The sequence below is a fragment of the Pogoniulus pusillus genome, chromosome 14 (assembly GCF_015220805.1).
Source record: "Pogoniulus pusillus isolate bPogPus1 chromosome 14, bPogPus1.pri, whole genome shotgun sequence".
NCBI classification, from domain to species: domain Eukaryota; kingdom Metazoa; phylum Chordata; class Aves; order Piciformes; family Lybiidae; genus Pogoniulus; species Pogoniulus pusillus.
In genome coordinates this window covers 9,075,975-9,085,321 of record NC_087277.1, presented here as the reverse complement: position 1 = coordinate 9,085,321, position 9,347 = coordinate 9,075,975, and the positions used below count along the sequence as shown (strand labels likewise).

The 9,347-nt window shown below is 44.8% G+C and overlaps 1 long non-coding RNA gene across 2 annotated transcripts; it reads right to left on the bottom strand.

Moving 5' to 3' along the window:
• Positions 1-234: 234 nt before the first annotated feature.
• On the bottom strand, positions 235-7,949 carry LOC135181036 (uncharacterized). Of its 2 annotated transcripts, none has more exons than XR_010304663.1 (3): positions 7,879-7,949; positions 7,664-7,723; positions 235-257 (listed from the first exon to the last, which is right to left on the bottom strand). It is a non-coding gene; the product is annotated as an uncharacterized LOC135181036 (long non-coding RNA). The 2 variants fall into 2 exon arrangements; XR_010304662.1 differs by lacking the exon at positions 235-257 and adding an exon at positions 6,147-6,572.
• Between the last annotated feature and the right edge of the window lie 1,398 nt (positions 7,950-9,347).

Sequence of the window (9,347 nt, the reverse complement as noted above, 5' to 3'; positions counted from 1 at the left end):
CTAAGGACAAGTGAACAATTTCCTTGACTTCTGTGGGGTTTGCCTCTCTGTAGCAGTTGTGCATCTCACTCACAACATTTAAGTCTCTAAGATCAGGCTTCCCAGCATTGCCACATTACCTGGGAACAAGATAACTTTCATGACAGAGAACTGCTCCAGGCTTTCCTTCTTGCATTATGTCCTGAATCTCATAAACCTTCTCCAGTGTTCATGGACATCTAAAGCTAAGTCTGGGCTTTCAGGAAAGTTATCCTAACCTGAAATACAAGTTAGAGATCAGAAGCAGGGATTACTAGGTCACATTATATGCAGTAAATCCAATTATAACAGTAAATCCATTTATAAAAGGAACATCAGCTGCTAAAGTCCTTTAATTATGTTCTGGTTTTGTAATGAATGTTTTTAGCCATTACAGATCAAAGGCACAAAAATTGCTTTAAGAACCATGTGCTTCCTACATCTCATCAAATTTGTGAACTACAAGATCCACTGCTTCAGGACTCTTCAACAAGATTATTCCATGAAAGATAGGTGATAAAGATGACAGAGACTTTGACTTGCACATATAACCACAGCTAAAGTTACTTAAGAAGAACCACAGCATGGAAAATGGCATAGGAAACTCCATAACAAGATATTCCAGGGACCTTTACTATCCCAAATCAAACACTTGTATAGTGACTTATTCAAATTTGGTTGACAATTCTACCCTGTTACACAACTTTTGTGTGAATTGCATAATTTTTTTAGGCCTAATTTCCTGAGAGGCTGAAAAATGGTTTGCTCTATGAAACTGGGGTATTTGTCACTTTATAACTTGCTTTTTTCCAAGAGAAAGATATTTGTGAGTGCCATTTAAAAAAATATATATTTGAAGGACAATCAAAATAATAACAAAAATAATATGTGGACCATGAATCTATCATGACCTTCTTTCTCTTAGCCTCTTCACCTCTGATCTCTTATGAAAATGAAGACAATCTGGTTGTGATTGTCTGCCTTGAACAGACATTGTGGTTCCTTTTTTGTTGGGTTGCTTTTTTTCCACCACCATGACTAATGGATGGAGCATTACTTAGAGCAGACTTTCTTGGCTACATCTGATGGTAACTTGGATATTCTTCCTTCGGTACTCAACTGGAAATAAGTATCTGAGGTGCTGGACTTTCCCTGTTGTCATTTGCAAAGGGCTATCTAGAAGAAAGCTGATTTTGCTTCCGTCTGTTGTTGACTGCGCTTGCTGATTACCTTTGCCTCCTGTCCCTGTCAGCCTAATGGCTACAGTGATGAGGAAGTGAAGTTCATTTGCTTTGTAACAAGCATAATAACATTCCCAAAGGGTATATTTTGAAAGAAAACAGGCCATTGTGAGATCAGATTCAAACAAGAGGGCTGCTCAGAGCAAGAATTCAAGTGTTTGGTAGTAATGAATTTGCCCATGTCTAAACTGGAAAACATATGTGGGCCCACAGCAATGCTAGGACAAACAGTTGCCTCAGTCAAACTTGCAGGGGAAAAAAGTAGCACAGTAAGTTTCATTTTGAGTTTTCATCCATTTATTGGAAAATAAAATAAGTTGAATTAGCCAATATGTGTTTTCAACAAAGTTTTCACATCTGCCTAGGAGATTTGGCTGTTAAGTTCCTAAGCGTTAGCAGGAATGGTGGTCCAAAATCTTTGCATGACTTTGGAAATCTCAGTCAGAACTATCAGCATAAAGGTATAAAAACACAGAAGCTAAAAGGCTTTCTTTTCATACCATATCCTGAGAGTCTCATTGTAGTCTAAGAGATCATCCTTTCCCTCTTTTCCCATCTTCCCTGTACTCCAGGTGATTGACTTCACTTCATCTTAAAGGACTTCCCACACTGTATGGAGATCAGGGTAACATCCTACCTTATTTTACACCAGCAGAAACTCACACAATTTGAATTACTATTGGAGTCCTTCTGAGAGCTTCTTCTCAGAGCTAGAGCTGAAGTGTCTACTTGCCTGGTAAAGTTACCAGTGAAAAAGACATGGCTGTATTTGGCTGAGCTGCAGCAATTGATAGCATAGACCTCCTAAATGTGAAGTACCTTTTGGAAGCTTGAGCATTTTGGTTGCACCAGAAAGGTTCTAAAACCAGGCGTGTGGTCTGTGAGGCACTGCTACAAATAGTCACACTTTGTTTCACAGTGCAGATGGCTACTGGTGAAAAAAAATGGACATCTTAAAAGTGACCTCAGTCACTTGTTTGATGGTCTGTGTCAGTCAACAAGGAGTGGCAAAATTAGCCTTCCATCAGAAATGGGTGAGAGCTGGCTCTGCCTTGACCACACTGTCCCCAGCCTCTTGCTTCTGGCCATATGAGTAAGGCCTTGGCAAGTGTCCATTTGTTTCCATCTTGTATGAGCTCTTGCTTTCCTCCTTTTGGAATCCAAGATGAAGGGGTGGAGGGCAGGGGTATACTTAGGTCATTTCCCTGCAGTTCTCCCTGGGAGGTGGGGGCCAAGGTCCATGGTTTTACATAGTGCTTCAGTTTAGTACAGTTCACTCTTAACAACACCATGGCATTTGGGGCTTGTCTGCACTGTCTCAAAGCCAGCCATTGGAATGGGCTGCCCAGGGAGGTGGTGGAGGCACCGTCCCTGGGGGTCTTCATGAAAAGACTGGGTGAGGCACTTAGTGCCATGGTCTAGTTGATTGGTTAGGGCTGGGTGCTAGGTTGGACTGGATGATCTTGGAGGTCTCTTCCAACCTGGTTGATTCTATGATTCTATGATCACAGCATGCACTGGAGCAACTGAAGCAGGGAGGTGTTGCTTCGTTTCTGTACCAGGAGAGCTAGTTCTTTATGTCCCCATTGTGGCCATGACAATGAGAAAACACTCTCTTTTTCTTTTAACCTCTCCAGATCCCACCAGCATACCAATGACAGTAAAAACCTCAAAGCACTTCTGAGAAATAAAAAGCTGTGTGCCAGCAAGGCAATAAAATAAATCAGTATGTTTTAAAAGGCAGGAATCCCTCTTCTGGGAGAAGTTTTTCTCCCTCCACCCGCACTAAGACGAGGGAAACACTACAGGCACTGCAATGCACAGTGAGTGCACCGACTGCAGTTTTATTTGGAAGACATTTGTGTGACGTGGTGATGCATAACAGTGAAAAGCAGCACGGCCAGATTAATAGGCAGAGAGACAGGCAGACAGATAACACCACGGGAGCTACAAAACACAGCCCCAGCTGAATTTATGATGCTCCAGCTGAATGCGGAACTACTCGCACAACTCAGCTGTATCTCCGGTGGAGCACATGGAGCAGTGGGTGTTGAAAGGGCCTCTGAACTAATAAGCACTTGAAACATTTCTCCAAACATCTTTCTGATGTCTGTGAATGACCCTTTCTTGCTTCCTCGTGTTAGCCCACAAACCACCGTAAGCCCCATGGCAGTGTTTGGACACACAAGAGCCACACCAGGCGGCTGCGGGGGAAGGACTTGGCACCACATTTATCACCGCCTTTCCCATCTCGGGCTTTTGTGATCCTGACAGTTGTTTGGGCTCAGCTTTCACCGGGCGGTTGGGATGAAACTGAGCCTGCCCTTCAGCTGAAAAACCCAGTGGCTGGGTGGGCCTGGAGGAATGGCCTTTTTTTCCCCCCTCCCTGTTTAAGCCTCTTGTGAGTAACTCCCTGCAGCTGTCCATAAACATCGCTTTCTGAATGGAGTGAGAGATGTCTGGGGCAGGCTCCGCTCTCGCTGCTTCTCAAGTGAAAATAAATACTGCCGACAGCCCTTGCACACAGAGGACCTCTACACATTGCTCCACAGCTTCACAACCACCTCAAGCCATTCTTTTCTGCAAGATGTTGCCAGCATTAACTCTCTGGAAGCTAAGGTACTCTAAAAGGATGGCTTTATGAGTAAATCACGCAACAGACAGCACACAAATGTGCTTGGCCAGCGAGCCAGACCCCATAGCCAGCACTGCTGTTGAAACACACAATTCATAGCAAACAGAGGAAGATAATTATTGAAAGTTCAAAGCAGAAGACTGTACATTTTGGGGACTGTAGCAAGCATGTCTTTGAAGCCAGTGTGAATCTTGCCACTACAGCACTGTTGTTAATCTGAGCCTTTGTGTAGGCAATCACCCTTTACACAACTTTGCCAGCTGAGGAAGCCACCTCCTCTGGTTTCTTTTCTCATCTTGCTTGGGAATGTGCCCATCTTGGATCCTTTGGGTTGGATTGTGTCTCCTTGGTTGCTTCACACCCTCGTGGCCAGGCTTGTCTGAGCAGTCAATGTGCTGCTCATGCACCACCTGATACCTCTGTGACATGGAGGGAACAAGTTCTTTTCCCCTGCTTACTGGACATTGCTGCTTTGTTTCTGCCCCACCACCAGTGGTCATTGTCTGAGCAGTCAATATGCTGCTCATGCACCACCTGATACTTTTGTGACATGGAGGGAACAAGTTCTTTTCCCCTGCTTACTGGACATTGCTGCTTTGTTTCTGCTCCACCACTGGTGGTCATTGTCCCTCCAATGTATTGGCTCCAGAGCTCAGCATGGTGTTTCCTCATCCAGTGTGACCACACAGCCAGGCAAGGCTAAGGAATACGAACAGTAATTCCTTTCTTACATAGCTTATTTTGACTAAAAATGACTGGTTTTAGCCTGTTGTCTGTCTCAGACAGAGGATCTGAGGAGACAGCAGCCTCCCTCAAGGACATGGTAGCAAGCTGACAGGAGTGGGTGGGCTGGCTATGGCAGTGTCCTCAGCTGGCACCACCAAGGATGTCCAGCTACAACCATGTTTTTCAGAGCCAAGTGTAGGATATGAAAGCACAGTCCACTTGTTTCCAAATCTGTTTTTACTTTCCTTTTGAACTTGCCATCTCGGCTGCCTGTTGCATTTGTGTTTGCTTGCATATTTGAAAGCAGGATGAACTGGTTTAACAGTTGGAGGTTTTATTTTTACTTTCTTCTCTTCATCCAAACTAGGTAGAAGCAAAATTTCATTCCACTTGGTTTTATTTAAAAGCTTCAACATTCTTGATTGCTGAAAACTTTTTAGTGAGGACTTGAAATGTTTATCTTCTACAACACAGGACAGAAACAGAGGTCTGGGCTCTCAGTACATACCAAGACCAATCTGTTTAACAGCAACTAAGAAGAAATGTATATGAGAAGAGGAAAGAAGAAAGGAAAGTGTATAATGGGCTACCAAGCAAGACTCTTAGCTACTCTGGTTTGTATTCCTTGTGGGCAAAGCAGAGGTATCAAATCAAGTTGGCCACAACTCTTTTGTCATGGGTTACTTGAAAAATTTGCTTTCACTTCAAAATTCAAATAGAAATAAAACTTCATGGATGCTTTCATCCTGGATTGTTTTTTTTAATATAAGCTGTGTTTTTCCTTTGTGCTTGTGACTACTAAAGATTTTTCAATGGCCTACTCACAAACCAAGACCAAACTAACCCAGAAACTCTATTGTTTGACATTGTGTGACACCTGAATGGAACAGTCACAAGGCCAAGAGCACAAACCGTGTTCCCCAAAAGTGATAACGATAGACCCTGTCATCTCAAGAAGAATTTTTAGTGTGGACCCTACTCCATAGTTTAGTACTTGTGTCCAAGTCTGCAATGCAGCTGCTTGAGGCCAGGAATTTTCCTTGGCTGTTATATTTAGATCACTTTACTGTCAGGATCTCCAAGTGATTTAATTGAGAAACCTTCACAAATTCTGCTATTATCATATTCAAAATTCAGATGTCCTTTCCTGTGAGGACAGGCTGAGAGAGTTGGGATTGCTCAGTTTAGAGAAGGCTCTAAGGAGACCTTATTGTGGCCTTCCAAGATCTGAAGGGAGCCTACAATAAAGCTGGTGAGAGACATTTTAGGGTGTTGAGCAGTGATAGCACTGGGGGAATGAATCCAAGCTAGAGGAGAGGAGATTTAGATTAGATGGTAGGAAGAAGTTCTTTGCCATAAGCATGGTGAGACACTGCAACAGCTTGCCCAGGGAGGTGGTGAAAATCCCATCCCTGGATGTGGCTCTGAGCAACCTGATCTAGTGTGAGGTGTCCCTGCCCATGGCAGGGAGATTGGAACTAGGTGACCTTGAGGTCCCTTCCAACCCTGACAATTCTTTTACACTGTGATTCTGTGAAGAGCATAACCAATCTGTCATCTCTAGCTTATATTTTCCCTGGATGTCAGTGGATATGGAACTTTGATTAGAGAGATGACTTCAAGGCTAAGACACTTTCTTGTTTTCTGAAGAGAACAAAGAGTTTTCTTTGAGCAAAAGCAACTCAGTGTCCAATAAGCACCTCCTTGATTTTGTCTTTGTGGTTCTCGGTGTGCAACGGTCACTTTGAAGGCTCATTTTACTACAAAGGCAGTTGTGTGAAGGGTAGCTCACAGGATCCTGCAATGGTGATTAGTCTTTGTAAACTCCCTAATCCTTTGTGCTAGACCTTCAGCATGACAGTTCAAATGGGTTAGGAGTTCACTCTCACTTAATTAATCCCAGATTTAGTTCATATGGCACACGTCGTTGGTGGCAGGACTTCCAGGCAGGACTGCATAGGTATGAAAGCAGATAACAATGACTTCATTTTCATTTGTGATTCTCTGGTAAGCAGGCAGCAAAAAACCCCCAAAACCCACCAAACCAAATGAACAGCAGTAACCCCCAACATAGAGTATTTCTTTCCAGAATTGATACCAAGACAAATAACTTTGTTTCAATTGCGTGTTTTAAGTGTAAGTTACAAGATTTAGGCTCATAGTGTCAGAAAACTGATTTTTATAAACATTTTCTCTGGTATCTAGTCAATACTAGTATGCACTGAGCTGAATCACCTGTTTTTCCAGTTCAGAAAGATAAAACAAATACATCCACCCAAAAGGTCTTTCACCAAAATGTCATTAGGATCCTAGAGAGGACTTAGTAAGTTATTAGGTTCAGAAGATGTGATTGCCAAGTCAGTGTTTAGCATATTCAGTTTGGCAAAAGGGGCACTGATAGAGAAGGTGAGCATTTGAACGCCATCAATGTGTAGAGAACACAGCATTAACATTTTAGCCTGGATAAGAGGAGGCTCAGGGGTGACCTCATTGCTGTCTATGACTATCTGAAGGGAGGCTGTGGGCAGGTGGGGGTTGGTCACTTCTCACAGTCAACCAGCAATAGAACAAAGGGACACAGTCTCAAGTTGTGTCATGGAGGTCTAGGCTGGATGTTAGGAGGAAGTTGTTGGCAGAGAGAGTGATTGGCATTGGAATGGGCTGCCCAGGGAGGTGGTGGAATCACTGTGCCTGGAGGTGTTCAGGAAAAGCCTGGATGAGGCACTTAGTGCCATGGTCTAGTTGACTGGCTAGGGCTGGGTGCTAGGTTGGACTGGATAAACTTGGAGGTCTCTTCTAACCTGGTTGATTCTATGACTCTGTGAAATTGCTGCACTGGTGCCACCTCCCTAGAATCACAGAACAACACGATTCTGGGGAGGTGGTGGAGTCGCTGTCCCTGGCGGTTTTCAAGCAAAATGTGGCCATGGCACTTTGGGACATTGTTTAATGGCCATGGTGGTGCTAGGCTGAAGGTTGGGTTTGATGATCTTCAAGACCTTTTCCAATCTAAACAACTCTATGACAACACAATGCTACTTACCTGTGAGCTTCCAGTTCCTCCAAGTACTTCAACTCTTCATGAGCAAGCAGAAAGAAGCACCTAAACAAAGAGAAGCTCAGCCTAAGGAGACCCAGCACCTGTGGATGATATGATGGATCATAAGGTACCTACCCTGCCTGCCGGGGGGCCACACCAGGCCCCCCGGCCTTTGAATCCCCTCCACCATTCACCCAGTGAACACCATGGGGACTCACCGGTGATGAGAGGAGGAGGATCCCTCTGCCCAGATGGGCAAAATTGGGGCTTCTGCCTTCCCTGGAGCTGATTATAAAGGGGAGTGGTCAGGGAGGGCAAAGTGGCCACACCTGGAGTGGGAGGAGACTCAACAGCACCCAGGTGCTCTGGGTTTAGGGTGAAAAGGGCAAAACACAGTGGGGAGTGGGAAAGGAGCAGACATGGTGGAAAAGGGGAGCTGGGGACAGAGTGGCTGGAAAGAAGCCAGGAAGAAAGGGGCCTGAGGGTTCTGGTAGCTAGCAGGCTGAACATGAGCCAGCAGTGTGCCCAGGTGGCCAAGAGAGCCAATGGCATCCTGGCCTGCATCAGGAACAGTGTGGCCAGTAAGATGAGGGAGGTTTTTCTTCCTCGGTACTCCAACACTGGTCAGGCCACACCTTGAATACTGTGCCCAGTTCTGGGCTCCTCAATTCAAGAGAGATGTTGAAGTGCTGGAACATGTCCAGAGAAGGGCAATGAAGCTGGTGAGAGGCCTGGAACATAGACTCTATGAGGAGAGGCTGAGGGAGATGGGAGTGTGCAGCCTGGAGAGGAGGAGGCTCAGGGGAGACCGTATTGCTGTCTACAACTACCTGAAGGGAGGTTGTAGCCAGGTGGGATTTGATCTCTTCTGCCAGGCAACCAGCAATAGAAAATGGGGTCACAGTCTCAAGTTGTGCCGGTGGAAGTACAGGCTGGATGTTAGGAGGAAGCTGTTGCCAGAGAGAGTGATTGGCATTGGAATGGGCTGCCCAGGGAGGTGGTGGAGTCACTGTCCCTGGAGGCATTCAAGCAAAGCCTGGATGAGGCACTTAGTGCCATGGTCTGGTTGACTGGCTAGGGCTGGGTGCTAGGTTGGACTGGATGATCTTGGAGGTCTCTTCCAACCTGGTTGATTCTGTGATTCTATCCAGATCTTGGATGAGACTAAGCTTTGGCCAATCAGAGTTTACCAAGGCTTAATCCAGTCAAAGCAGACTGTAGCAGGTAGGCAAGAAAAAGTGCTGGGGAAATTTCTGCAGACTTAGCACAACACACAATTAGATGAAACTCACAGAATGAAAACTGCTTCATGTAGGGATGATTTTAAGAATGCAAATATACATGACTTTGCACTCTGCTGCATGTGGCATCACAGAATGCTTAAGCATCAAGGTATTAGACAGCAGATAAATTCTGCAAGCCCTGGATCTTGGAGAAGATCTCTGCAGGCCTTGTAAAGAGAAGGATCTTGATTACTACATATCAGTGTTTCCTAAAAATCTTTTACAGTTTCAAAGGCACCTGGTTCATGACCCTTTTCCTTCAACACAAAGAGCCTTTCTCTCCCTAGTACAATACAAGACACTTTGGTCAAAGCTACACTTTTGTTTAAGAGGCAGGAATTAACTTCCCAAGTAGGGAAATATCTTCACAGAGTTCACTGCATTTCCTCAGTCTGCCTTCTAGG